Below are 14,744 nucleotides of genomic sequence, written 5' to 3' on the forward strand. Positions count from 1 at the left end.
ACAGCCCTCAACACCAGCTGCATTTAAGTAAATTTGAGTCCTGTGGGTCTGTCCTGTATAAAATGATCTCACTTCTGCACCCCAGTTCCCACCCTGTGCATACTGGGAGGATGTCTTGGTTTGAAAAGACAGATGTCTGCTAAGGAAGGCAGAAGCCCCCCCTGAAATGGAAAATTTAAACCCCCTCCCTATGAATTATCATAATTTTGAAATTAAAAGTCTCTCAGGCAAAGATACGGGAATAGGAATAACAATTCTTTACTAGAGAAACTAAAAAAAAACCAAAAAACAAATGTAATAGCACAAACAAATGAAAAAAAAAAACCAAACAAACCCAAAAAACATAAAAAATATTAAAAAACACCTACTGACAGAGTTAGAATAGACCTGGCACCCCGTGGGTCAGGGTGGTCCCATCCCATGGTGGCTCAGCCCTTCTGCAGTGCCAGCTGTGCTTCTGCTGGAGCAGGATCCTGCACAAGGGGGGACTTTTCCTCTGGAGCTCCAGGGCTGGTGTGGATGGGCTTGGGCTTCCTCTAGGAATGCAGTGGGAAGAAAGCTGCTCCTCTGGGAATGCAGGGGGAAAAGGCTGCTGTGCTGTTCCCAGGTCAGATTGTATCCAGGTAGGAATTCTTGGCTCCTCCCCCTGGGCAGAGCATGTTCCCATGGGATGATGGAATTTTCTCAGCCATGCAGGGACACTCACTGGCCATGAACAGAAGATGTTTCCTGGAGGGAGGAATAGCTGTGGAAGAGATAAAGAAAAACTGCCCAATGAACAGAAGAGGACTGCCCCAGCTCTGACAGATAGGAATAGAATGCACACCCCCATTTCCAACCTAAGTCAGAGGGATGTGCTGCATACACCAGGAGCAGCCTGGCAGTACACATTTGCTTCCAAAACACTGCCCCCTGTGCATGTCTGGAGACTCTTTGGCAGCTGCATAAGAATGTTTGCATGGATTGTGATCTGGCTCAACACAATTATCTGGGGTCTTACATTTGCAATGCAGTACCTTTTCCCAGGGCTTACTCAAGTTTAAAGGAGAACGGGGCCAGTTCCAGGAATGACCATGGCCAGCCACAAGTGATTTCTCTCAATTTAAGCAGGCTGGGTGCTGGTTAGCATGGTACAGCTTTCAGAACTGAAGAGGAAGCAGGTTTTTACTTTGCTTGCTACAGATAATTAAATTTTGCTAGGGTTCAATGGGAGAAGGCTGGCACTGAACCTGAAGCTGTCTTGTCCAGGAGAGAAGACAGCCATGGCTGTGAGTGCTGCATTCAGATCCATACAGCCATGGGGTGAGCAGCCTAGGTGACTTCACTCCTGAGCAAGTGAAAAGCAAGAAACAGAACATGTCATCTTCTCTTGTAGCTTTAAGGGAAAATCTGCAATAAGGAAGGCTCCCTAGCTTGAAGTAAATTTCGAGGCTGAGCCAATAATTTGCAAATAATCACCATGATGCTTAAACCACTGGAGTGTTTGGCTTAAGAATAAAAGAATCTTGTGGGATACATCTGCTTGGGTCTATAATACTAATAACATGGGCTGTCTCCAATTTAACTGCAAGATTTTTCTACTCCTCAGTGTAACTCAGATCTGAAGCCAGTCAGAGAAACTCCTTCTGACAGCTTTCCCATAAATATTCGCCTGCAGAAGTATGTTATTTTCCAAAAAGCAGTGGATAAATGGATCAACATTCCTGCTGAAACAGGGACTACATGTGTGTGGGTGTCCCACAAAGGCAGAAGGACAAAGCATCCTGTAACTGAACTCCACAAAGAAACCAACCCACCAAAAAAAGCTGGGCAATGTCTAGGTTCCAGCTGAAGATAAAGGAGGTGTAGGTTCAGCTCTGGCAGATTCAAGGGAGAACTCTTCAGATCTGGATGATCCCAGGAACTCAAAGTAAAACTTAAGCACTCAAAGGAGACCAAGTTGGATCTCACTGCAGGGAACAGATTCATGTTCTCTGACAGACATCACAGAAATAAAATCCTGGAAAGTTTTCTCCTGCTGAAAGTCAGAAAAGAAAAGCCAAGTCCCGCTAGCAGAGGCTCAGAGTGGTTGCACAGGCTGGAAAAAATAGGTGGATCCACCTGCATCTAAGTAGGTTGTCCCACTAGAAATCTTCTATCACATTTAATTTAAAAAATGATGGTAAAAAACAAACTCAATTAAATAATGTATACTTCTTTTGTATCTCATCACTTCTATAGCTCACCTTTTTTCGGAGTATGACCTGGAAAAGGAAGAAAACCAAAAATTATTTCATTTTAGATCTCTCTTTGATAGACATAAATGGTTTGGGTGTGTTTAGGGTTTTTTTTTCCTCTTACACAAATGTATTAGGTTTTTAATGGTAGGACACTCCGGATGACTGGGGTGGTATTGGACTTCAGACTGAACTTTTGAAGAGTATTAGTAGTATGAAGCCCAATGGCTGTGTAATTTTAGTCAAATATATCCACATGGGTAGGAAATGAAGAGGGTTTTTTGTTTGTTTTTTTTTTTTTTTATCAGGGAGTTGCAAGGTGCAATCATGCAGCAGATAAAAATTGGAGGTATCAAAGCTATTTCAAATTATCAAATATGTCAGTAGTTTATCACAGGGATGTTACTGCCATGAGCACAGTATGCATCAGTGTCATTTCACTGGGAAAATTTTGATACTTTTTTAGATTTACCGAAATAGTTCTGCTTTCTGTTAGATCCTGCTCCCCAGGAGTCTAGTCAAATCTGAACTAGTTCCATGGGCTTCTGTCAGGGCACTGAGGTCTGCACATTAATGTAAGGGAGAGTAGCTGGCAGTTCACACCAGCTGTGTGCCAATGAGGGCAGCAAAGCTGCTGTTTCACCAGAAGGGTCACCAAAGTGACAGCCACTCCCAAGGACAAAAAAAAAGGAATGAAAATGCCAAAAGGTTTTGGATGGAGCATTCACATTCTGAGCACTTTCACTGTGTATTGGCTTTCCTTCAATGCTCACTTCCACATTTTGAAGAAATAACACTTCATCTGTATTATGTGAGATGAGTCTTGTGAGATGTTCATAGGCTGAAATCTGCAGAGCAAATCATTCAAGATTTTCTCTGGGCCTGATTCTGCACCAGAACAGTTGATGTAAATTTTATGGCAGTTTTGTCAGGTAATCTGATGCTTTTATCCTTGAAAGTGTTATATGAAACAAAGTCTAAAGTACTTTTGATATTGTATTTTATTCGTCTAATATGCTAACAGAAATTCAATGATCCAGTGCTGATATAGATTTAGATGATGCAGACTGTATAACACTGAAGGCTCTGAAGAGCAGATTGCAAGTAGCAGGCACCCATAGGAAAAAGTAGCAAGCAAAACTAATCTTTAAAACTACATTTTATTTTATTTTATTTTATTTTATTTTATTTTATTTTATTTTATTTTATTTTATTATTTTATTTTAGATTGTGCTGGTAGCACATTAGACAATTTTGGAATATGGGAGGTGAGGCAAACTGGTGAAGGGGTCCTTGAAAACTGTGGAAATTCAAAAGGTCTGACCAGTCTCATCCCTCCCTCTCTTCCCTGCCCAGAAAAAAGCAGTAATACTGAGAATGTCTATATTTTCCTGGTTAGATTGTAGTTTTCAGAGGATACTTAGATGTGATATGCAAGTTTTAAAGAGAAAATATTTGTCTTGAAATGTAATTTGGATGTAAAATACGATGTTTCCTATAATTTCAGATGTGTTTTTCCCTTTTGTCATCTGCTTCTGTTCTGCCAGTTTCTGGGGAGATGGACTATGCAAAATGAGCCAGAATATTTCTTTGTCTTCAGAGATCATTCTTTTATTCCTTTCTATCACTCAGGTTCATATCATATTATTGCATCAAGTTACATTATGTTATACTAATTTCTGCTTTCTGGTTCTGTATCTGTTAGAGAGTTAAAGGTGAGCTGAACAGGCATCTTTTTACTGCTGCCAGTGTTTGTGACAATTATGAAAAACATGGACTTCTGCTTGGCATTAAATTGCATTTCAAGGGTTCCTGCAGTACATAAAAAGGGAGAATTGCTTATCATTGGTTGCTCTTACAAGTGTCGATAAATAAATGCTATTGTCTTGTATTGAGACTGACCATGTTTCAATGAGAAAACATAAATATATTTATTCATTATATGGAGAGCTTTGGCTTGAACCAGCTGTCTATGAGACATCCACTTCAAATCCTGAGGTTTCCCAAAGCAAATGTTCAGTCTCCTCATGCAGGCGGGACATGATTAAGGGTCTCTCAAAAAAAGTGAAACCAAATGAAAAAAACTCTATTGGGATGTGGCACGTTGAAAATGGGCTGAAGAGGAATCAGTTCCTTACACATCTAAAGGCTTTAAGCATGAAAAACTGATCCTGACTATTCCAACATTGTCCGTGGATACCTGCAAATTGCCAGAAAGTGAAGCCCCAGACACAGCTGTAATGGCTTTCAGAATGGATGCCATCAACAATCCCTGACAGGTTTCCAGTGCTGAATATGTTTAATTTTACACACATAAAAGTGTACCACCCGTGGATCTCACACCATTTTCTGTTTGGCACCCTTATGGGATAAAACCAGCATTTCATGTAAGCTCTGCCATGGTGTTGAAGGAACAGAATTTTAGCACACCACTCATTAGCATTTCATATAAAAAAAAATCATAATGCAATATAAAAGGATGGGATTAAGCAGTGAAATCCTTGTAAAGCACACGTTGTCCCTGTGAGGAGCTGCAGTGGCAATGGCAGGCATTGCAGTGTGGGAAGGTGGCTCGGGCAGTGTTGGTGATGCTCCTTGTTAGTGTAAACCAAGCGCAAGTAACAACACAGGACTGAATTCACCCACATCAGGAGCAGGTGCTCCTCCACTGACTGCAGGCCCTAAGCCAGCCCACATTTGTCTCATCTCCTCTCGCAGAAGATGCTGCTGCAGACAGATCCTTCAGTGCCCATCCCTTTCAACATGAAGAAGATCCCTTTTTCCATACACAGGAACACCCCCCTCAAAGTCAACAGAGGCTGGCTGTGGCAAGCACATTTCTCTTCCTCTCAGGATTTTCATAGAGGTGCAAAGAGAGAAATGAAAGAGAAAATAATTTCTATTTCTGTTCCTTGTTTTTCCTATGTGGAATGTGTTTGGAGAATTGTTTACCTGGGGTGAGTGCTTGGTTGGATTCTGGTGAGGATTGTTTGAGCCTGGTGGCCAATCCAATCCTCCTGTGGCTGGACTCTTGGGAGAGGGTCAGGAGTTGTGTTAGAGTCAGAGAAAGTAGTATGTAGTTTCAGTATCCTCCTTTTATATAGTATATTGATGTATTTTAGCATAGTTATAATAAAGAAATAATTCAGCCTTCTGAACTGAGACATTGTCATTTCTTCCCATTGGGTTTGCCTGCATTTACAATAGCTGGCCAAGACCTCTGGTTAGTTTGACTTCATTTTCCCAAATCACAGCACAGGGGACACATCACACCAGAATTAACCCTTTGTTCTGCTGAAACCCAGAGCCATGCTCTGAGCTCGGTATCAGCCTGAACCACCTCAGCAGGCACCAGTCAGGGCTTTGCTTCTTCTTGCTCTCTGAGGCAGCTGTTTCCAGCTTGGTGTTTGTGATCTGTGAAGAGGTTAAAGCCACCTAATGCAATTTGGTTCCAGCTCAGCAGAGCTTGTAAGCACGTGGCTTAATTTGATTGGAATCCCTGGGACCGTTCTGCTGTGTGTTATTTCCCATGTGCTTTGCTAGCATAGCAAAAGACTTCCCAGTTTTGTAGGTCTCTAGCAGACAGTAGGACTGTCTAGACAACACCCAAAACAACCGTTGTTTTTCAGCACGTTTTTTTTCAGGGAAAAAAACTTCCTCCACACATTTTGCAATGTGGCTCTGCCTGAAAGCAATTCAGGAAGCCCAAGAGCCCAGACTTCGAATGCACAGGATTTACAAACCTTACATCACTTGATTCTGAAGTCCCAAGCTCTGCTTTTTGCCACCTCCATTAAGAGAAGATTCAGAGGAGGCTGATTTTACAGCTATCTCAACCAGACAGCTGTGTTGTATTCCCTGTTTCCTGCCCCATATTGAATGGAGCAGAAATTACCTACTCTAAGTCCATGAGAAAAATGAAATTTCTTCAGAGAGAACAGATATTAACAATATAAATTAAAAATTATCAAAATCATAAATTTTTATCAAGAAGTATTGACTTAAGACCACAAAGCTGCTTTGCTAGTACACTGATGGAAACTGGACAAGAAAGGAAAGCTTTTGTAATTATTGTTTACAACATTTTAGAAAAGCAGTGCATTTTTCTATTCTACTCAACAGAAATGGAACAATTCTCTGTTCATTTTCTGGTTGTTTGTGCCATTCCAAAAGAGCAATTTCAATTAAAGGGACATATGACCTTCTTTTGTCCTCAAAGGAGACTCATTTAGTCCTCTGGTGTAATGCAGATGGGTGCAGCAAACAAAACCTTGTAGCCATTTATCTAAGTGCAATGTTGTCGACTAAAGCAGAGCAAACTGTCTCTATCTATGTGTCTGTGTTGGACACGGGGATCTTGTGAGAATATCAGATGACCCATCAAAAAAAACCCATGTGGTTTACAGCAAAAATGGAAAGTGCTGTAAACATCTGTGGCTATTTTTCTATTCTTTGGACATATTCTGAGTTTTCTCTGGCATTAATCTATCTAGATCTTTGATTAACATATTGCTGATTTTCCATCGATACAAAAGATTGTAAAACCTAGCTCTTAGGCCAGTGCACCATTTGCATCACAAAAACTGCAAAGTAGAGCATGTAAAAATGGGTTGAGCTCCATGGATGGATGTGTGTGTACACAGAGGGGCACTACAGATTGCCAAGGAACTCTGCAGCAGGATCACACTGTTCACCAGCTAAACTAGAAGGTCAAACTTTTTTTATACCTGATTGGGCAGGGATGAGGCCAGAAAAAATAGAATGCATGCAATATAAGGGCTTCAGAATGTATGAAGTATATAAATATAGAAAGCCAGGCAATTAAAATGAAATTGCCTGCCTCTAAAATGAAGCAGAAGGGCTGCACTTTCTAGAGGTGCACTGGAAATGCTCTAAGCTTATGGGAATGGGAGAGCTGTTAAAGCCACACCAAGAAAATAAAAAGAAATGGGTCCCTATGTCAACAACACAGCCCATAGATTCAGGTAATCACTTTGTGAGAGTGAGGGAGGGAATCTATTGCCATTTAAAGAGACCCAAATCTTGAGGCAGTGGAGTCACAGTCAGGCAGACCGAGCTATTGTCCTAATGCACTGAACAATCACAAGTGATGAAAGGTCTGTGGGATTTGTCTTTACTTTGTCCTTCTAAATCAGGAGGGAAAAAAATGACTTGCCTTTTATTCAGTGGGGTTTTCAAAGGAATTAGCTGAGACTGGAGCTCTTTCCTTGTAAAGACAGTCATCAAGGGGCAGATGTCTCTGGAAAAGCAAGTGGTTTCCATTGTCTTTCCTGAAGGAATAATAAAATGGGGATAATTCCTTTTCTTTGTCCTTGCCACGGGAGAGAGGTGAAAAAAAAAAAAAAATCTATCTGTTCGGATTCTTAAGTGAAAAAGCTACAGAGCTACTTTCTTACATTTTACAGCAAATTTGCAGGTTTGGATTTACAATTAGCTCACGGCGCAGCTGGCTGAAACTAAATATAACACACCTGAGGGAGGAGTCCGGCTCGAAACATACCCTGTCCTAACGCAGAGAGCCCAAGGGGTGTGCGAAGCAGAGGCTGCCCGGTCCCTCCGCGGCGGAGGGGAGCGGAGCATCCTCCCGCGGTTGCCATGGGAGCGCGGATGCTTTCCCTTCCATCAGCATCCCATCTGCTCTGCCCTTACAGCCCCGTGGACCCACAGATGCGGCCGACGTGGCTCTGGGAGCTCTCAACGCTTGTCGGAAGGAGGACTTACGGTTCAAGCCTGCAATTCCTTTCCGCCCAGCTGGATTTATTTTTTCATTTTTTTTTTGGAGGGGGGTGGTGAACCAGGGAGGATGCAGTGTCCTCTATCATTTGAGCGCACGCTGCGTGTGAAGGGCGAAGGGCTCTGCAAAAGAGCCGGCTGTCGGTGCCAGGGAGGGATGCAGGGGAGGGAGCGGGGGATGCGCGGAGCTGCCGCGGGCAGCCCCGGCCCCGCTCCCGCTCCCGGTGCGCCGCTGCTCCCGGCGGCTTTCCCGAGCTGATGCCGCCCTCTCGCGAGCTCCAGGCTCCCCTGCTCCTGTAGGAAATGAAAATAATAATAATTTAAAAAATCCCATAAAATAAATCCGAGCTGCCCGCTGGTCTCCAGGCAAACCCCGACCATTCCAAAGGCAGGGCGTAGAATTGGCAGGAGCAGCGCTCCTCAGTTTTTTCTTTCTTTTCTCCATTTTCCACTCGCTGGTGCATTTCCAGACCTGTTTGTATTCGCTCCCCAAGGCAGGAGACGTGGGTGCCAGGTCAGCTGCTCGCACAGGCAGAAAGCTCCTGCCCGGGGCAATCAGCACAGGCAAACCAACCCTGGGGCTGCTCTGCTGATTAATTAAGGGTCTGATGAAACCAGCGGGCTCTTCCTTCCAAGCCAACACACTGTGTTTCCCAGGTAGCTCTGCTGAAGAAAGTGCTTCGTCTCCACTTTCAGACAGCAAAAAGCCCTGCCAAAGCTTTTTGGGCCCTGCGGACCCAAACTACAAGTAGTGTTGAGCAGTTCTTACAAAAAAAGAAATTTTCCCTTTGGTAGCAGGTCCCCAAGGGAGGAAATCTGGAGTCAGGCTGAGATTTCAGACACTGATTTAAATCTTGTCACTTCATCTGGTCAAAGCTGGAAAAGCTGAGGATGTCCCTGCCCTTACAAAGGTATTTTCTGTTGCCTTAGGCAAGGTTCCTGTTGTTGGGATTTGATCTGAGTGCCTGGACAGCTCTGGGATGCTGAACTGGGGCCAGCAGCAACAGGGATGTTTGCACCTCACCTGGTCCCAGACTGCAGGGCACCAAGTAGCTTGGAGAGGCTAGGGGAGTGAATAACAAATTTCTCCACTAAATTAATCTTTCCATGGAAAAGGAGTGCAGGAGCTCCTAAGATTTAATCTCAGGAGCAAATCCTATTTATTTGCTGCTATTCACAATCCCCTTGGATCAGGAGGGCCCAGCATTCCATCTCCCAACACACCTGTGCAGCTGTTCCTTGGAGCTTGACAGCATTTTGGGCACGAGGAAACAGCACTGCAGAGCCACTGGTCTTGGAAGGATGATACCCAAAAATTAATGAGCACTGGTACAAAAGTCTGGAGGATTTAACCTTGGCACTAGAGGGACCTGTGAGCATTTTTCACTGAGTTACTTTTCCCCAAATGTAAGGGGTAAGAAGGCACCACAGAAACAGCTCCAGTACAAACACTCACTTGTCAGTGTAGCAAACCCTCCCCAAGTGCAGAGGCTCTTCCCAACGGCTTGATTACATATCAGAGGCAATAACAATTTATTTCAGTGTCTTCACTGTTAGATATAATAGCCAAACAGAGGTAAGAAAGACCCAAGATGACACTCTGGTTAAAATCTATCGCTCTGCCTAATCATTATACAGCGGAACAACAAATCACCAGTGTGGCCATAAATCCTGTATTTGCATAAATAAATAAACGTAGTCTTATGCAGCCAGGTTTCCCATTGCATAATGTGGTTTCTCTAAGACCCTTCTGGGGGCTTCTGAGTATTGCTTCTCAAGCTCCCAACTCTTCAGTTCGTCAGGAATGTCAGTTTTGCTCCTGGCTGATAAGCACCAACATTTTCTTTTACCTGGTCCAGAGAACATCTGTGTGCATGTGTGCATTTGGGCTGATACATTTTAGAGAAAGGGATTCAAAGTGTACAGAAGAGGAGGATTTTGGACAAAAAAAAAAAAAAAAAAAAAAAAAAAAAAAAAAAAAGCGATATTGTGGACATTTGTGGCCATGATGGCCATGAAACAATCAATTACTCTCTGTACAAATTTAGGAGGATTCACTACGTCTTCTGGGCCCTTCCCCATCCTGCCTCCCAACTAAAATCTCCCCTGCAGCTTTTCTGTGGTGCAAGGTTAAAAAGTTCCTGCTTTCCAGCCCACTGTGGATGTAATTATTCTGTATATTCTCATTTTAGCACAGTTTGGTATGTTTTGGAAATGAAAGTCAGCAAGTGCATGTGGTGATTATCCACAGAGTTCATATTTTCTGGATAAACAGAGGGAGCAGTAAGCTACTGATCACCTCTGTGTGAACCTTTACATTCTGTTTGCTCTGTCTCAGTCTCTTTGGTGTTCATTATTGCTTTCCCTCTCTCCTGCTTGATACAGTGAAGCAGACCTGGATATTTTGTGGTTCCCTTAATAAGCTCAGTGCAGCAAAGTGCTTCCAGTTCACACACACTTCTCTTAGTTTCAGAGAAGGAAAAAAGTCAAAGCATTTGCATTAGTGGCTGTTTGAGACTCAGTCCTTCCTAATTTTGCTCCAAATCCCTGTAAGAGTTGATTTAATAGTTTTTAATGTAGCTTTGTAATCATGTCCTCACCTTAAAAATTGTACTTTGCCACAATGTGTGTCTACAAAGGGTGAAACTGCTTTTCCACACTCTGTGTCAGGATTTGCACTTTAGGTGAAAAATAGAACAACAGAGAAACAGGCCTGGGTGGTCACCATGAGAAAGATAATAGGACAAAGGGATAAAAGACTTGGCAAACCTAAATGCCTTTTTTGTTATTATTTAATATTTTAAATCTGATCCTCTTGACTCTGTTTAGGTATATGTATGCATGCTATACAGGTGCTTTTTTTTTTCCTTCATATTGTTCACAACATTAAACAGCACTTGCCAAGTATCCATCCAAAATAATGAAATTTGCCATTGAAAAGACGTCTCATTTATTATTCTATTTCTGCGGACACCATATGGCCCAAGAAATAGACTCAATTTGTCTTCCTATTTTGGAAATGGGTTTTTCAGACTGTGCAGCCCTCTGATCTGTGCCTGTTGTTCCAGCTTCTCCAATGCCAGGAGCCATGAGCCACAAAAGCCCTAAAGAACTTCAAAGCCAGTGTTGAGGAAAATAAGTGAGGGTGTTGCTTGTCCCATGTTAAAGACATATTTGTGTGCTAAGGCTTGGATGTAGTGATGGAAATTTTAGAAGTAAAAGTAATTTTCAAATTTATTTTTTAAATTTCCTAAATCATTTACTTAGCAAGTTTTTCCATGGAGCTCTGGGTCGGTGCTGCCTTGCATGGATGTGACTTCCACAGCAAATTCTACCTCACCCTGCACAGGGGGCATCCAGAAGGCCTCTGCAGAGGTAGTGGCAATTAAAATACCAAAGCAATAATTTGTCCAGTCATTGGTAAAACCAAAAGAAGGTCTTGGGTCAGCTTCTCAACTTCCTCTCCTTGTGCATTCCTGATGATCCTCTCCAAGCTGTTTGCTTGACAGATTGTTCCAGGTCTCTTTGCCAGCACTGGAGAGGTTGGATTCTGATTTTGGTTTAACTGCCCAACATATCTTCTCTCAACACAGACAGAAAAATCTCATCCTGTTTTCTTCTTATTTCAGAGAAGAACTCCACTAGCAACTGTGTCAGATCATGCCTTTTCTCAACCTGTCTTATTTTGCCTTTATTTCCACCCCTGTGTTCACTAGATGTGCTGGCTCTAATGAAGGTTTAAGGAAGCCTTTCTGTCACAGTCCAGCTTATTAATTCCAGCAGAAACACTCAGGAAGAATGCCAAACCAGTTCTGCATGAGCTGGCCATGTCTCTAGAGCTCCTGCTGTCCTTTAACTTGGACCTGTCCTCGTTTCTCCCCTCTCAACTCCTTCCAACAGAGGCCAATCACAAAACAAGACCCACTAACCTTCAGTCCACGTCCTCACAGGAGAAAATCAGGTTGCCAAAAAGCTGGCCAAAAATAAGCACCTCTACACTTATTGATGTTGGTGCAGCTTTTCTTGGGGTTTTGAGTAATTTCATTGCTCAATTAAACAAGGAATCTCCATCATTAGTACTTTTGCTTGTGTCTAAAGCCCCAGCTTGGCTACATCTGTGGAATATTTTATTGACCTCTGCGTTCTTTTGCCACAGAGACATTTTTGCCTTGGGCAAAGGCTTTGTGCAAAGTCAGAGGCTTTGGGTTTTTTCTACATTACTCCTCTTTCTTGGTAGTCCAAATCATGCATGAGAAATAGGGGTTTCAGCATAATTGCATGCCTAATGAAGCTTGAAATTATTGGTGGTGTCCACTGATGAATGAATAGTGGACATTGACCCAAGTCATGGAGTTTAAGCCTTTTTAGTTCGGCAATTCATTAGCAGCAATTAGCACAGAGCATGTGGAAGCCCAGGTGTTCTCTGCTGTAGCAATCAGATAACTCCAGTGATGCCAAACACCTGGTCCCAGGGAGCAGCTCTGCCAGCACAGCTGGGGACTGCTCCTGACCTTCTTTTAGTTTAAAACCATTTTCTCTTGTCCCATCACAACAGGCCCTGCTAAAAAATCTGTCTCACGTGCAGGAGTCATGTACCAGAAGCTGGAGAGAAGGAGGCAGTGGAGTGACAGCCTGTTACTGTGTGACTCTTTATTGTCACAGTTTAGGCCTAGATATCCTCTTTATTTTTAATTGGCAGCTGGGGATTACCACCAAGTCTTTTATTCCTGTTTGGAAGGAGGAGAATGAATTCAAGCCAGCTGTGTGGGACCACAGGAATGTTATTTTTCTTAGCCTGTGAGAAATCTGTAATCCACTATTTGAGGACTGTTACAAGGAGCACCTACAGCCCCTGATGCTCATTCTTTAGCTTAAGCTTAGCCAGCTTATAGTTTTATCTCTGAATATCTACATGTAAGTCACTGCTGTCTCAGCTGCAATGGTGGCTGTCACAGGGGTACACATCCTCTTCCCTTTGTCTGTCCAGATAAAACTGAGATTGTAACTCCCTTGTGAAACGTCACGATCCGGGCTAAATCTTTGTAATATAACCCTTTCTGCCATGGTTAAGAATGTGAAGTCTGTCACATTCCTGCTCATTGCCATATTTTCAAAATGTCTCTGTTAAATGTCACTGAAGTGAAGGAGCTGAACATCATTATTGCAATTAACAAGTCATGCAAAGGACCAGAAATGTGCTGTGCTGCTGGTGAGATCAGCAGCCTCAGAAATTCCACTTCTATGGCTCACAGTGTTCAATGAATTCAATCAAAAACAGATGTGGAACTCCACCTCTGGTTCACTTTCCCCAGCATCTCTTCTCCTGTGTCTGGGCCACCACCTCTGTCCTGGACACTGGAGCACCTGCAGGAGAAGGTGCTGGTGGCTGTGGGACTTTCCTGCTCTGGTGTGTGAAGGACTCGTGAAGTTTGGGAAAAGGAGTCCTACACCAGAGGGGGGCCAAACTCATGGCAGCAGCACTTCATGTGGTCATATCAGTGTAGGTGGACCTGTGCTCCATCCCAGTCCCATTTGTGTCCTGTCCTGGTCTCCATCGCGGTGCCAGGACAGAGTGGCAGGGTGGCACTGGCAGGCTCCTGTCCCCCAGCACTGAGCAAGGAGCAGGTAAGGGACAGGGGCATAAATGAGCACAGTGACAAATTCAGTGTCCAGGGGGCCTGGATCTTGCTGGGACACAACCTGCTGTCTGTCAGGAAAGCAGCACCTGATTTATATCACATCTGAGTGCCAACACTGTGTGTTAACTGGATTTTGCATAATTTATTTGCAAGCATTGTACAAATACTTCATATGTTGCCCAGCCTGTGTTTTGGTGTGGAAAGAAAAAGAGGGAAAGCATTTATTATGGGAGAGTATTGGTACAAGCAGTATGTAGGTGTGGAAGGAGATCTGTATTTCTGATTGTTATAAAACATCTTGTCTCCAGAAGCTTGTTCCTGAGGGTGCCATACGTTTTTACATAAATCATTATGCTTTGACAGAAATCATAAACACACTGCTGGAAATGCTGTAGGTTTGTACCAGCTGCCTCAGGTCCAACTGCAGAAAAATGAGAATAAAGAAAACAACTGCTGAAAGCCCAGGATTTCTTTTCCTAGAGTCATACCCAAAATTTCTGTGCTTTTCTCAAAGTTACTACAACTGAGATGCAAAAACTGCCAATTGGTCTGCCTCCACCAAAAATCCCACAGTTATCGCTTTGTCTTTAAAACTTTGAATTGTAGGTCCTTAAGATTTATGGAAATATTGGATTGTGCTGGCTTTAGAGGAGTGAGCTTCTGCTGTCCAGAGCTGCAGAGAAGAAACTGCGCCTGTAACTTCTCTAACACAGCAAAAGAAATTGCACAAATACCTCTTTTCTTTCTATGGTTCTTTTTTGTTCCAAACAATTTAAAGCAATTTTTTTTTTTTTTAACAGGGCCTGTCTGATGGTGCTTAGCTATCTGCCACCCCCAGTCCTGGAAGCTGTGAGAATAAGATCATGTGCATCCCATGATTTGGGGGTAAGCACTGCCTACATGTTTTCTGTCACCTGCCTGCACCTCTGGTCACCAGGTATAAACATCAGCAGATGGCTTCAGCCTTGCCCCTCATGGACAGCTGAGCCATGGAGAGGTCATTTCTCAGGGGTTTCAAAATGTCAGATGGACTGGAGTGTTTGGGTAAGGAGAGTGTCACACACACTGGGCTTCAGAAATGCTCCTGACATCGCTCCCAGAGCAAGATGAGAAGGAAGTGAAAAGGATGCAGAGT

The 14,744-nt window shown here is 43.1% G+C and overlaps 1 long non-coding RNA gene across 1 annotated transcript; it reads right to left on the reverse strand.

Moving 5' to 3' along the window:
- Positions 1-237: 237 nt before the first annotated feature.
- Positions 238-9,905, reverse strand: LOC146768828 (uncharacterized). The gene is made up of 2 exons (XR_014956975.1): positions 7,959-9,905; positions 238-7,507 (listed from the first exon to the last, which is right to left on the reverse strand). It is a non-coding gene; the product is annotated as an uncharacterized LOC146768828 (long non-coding RNA).
- Between the last annotated feature and the right edge of the window lie 4,839 nt (positions 9,906-14,744).

The sequence above is a fragment of the Lonchura striata genome, chromosome 1 (genome assembly GCF_050655825.1).
Source record: "Lonchura striata isolate lonStrDom1 chromosome 1, ASM5065582v1, whole genome shotgun sequence".
NCBI classification, from domain to species: domain Eukaryota; kingdom Metazoa; phylum Chordata; class Aves; order Passeriformes; family Estrildidae; genus Lonchura; species Lonchura striata.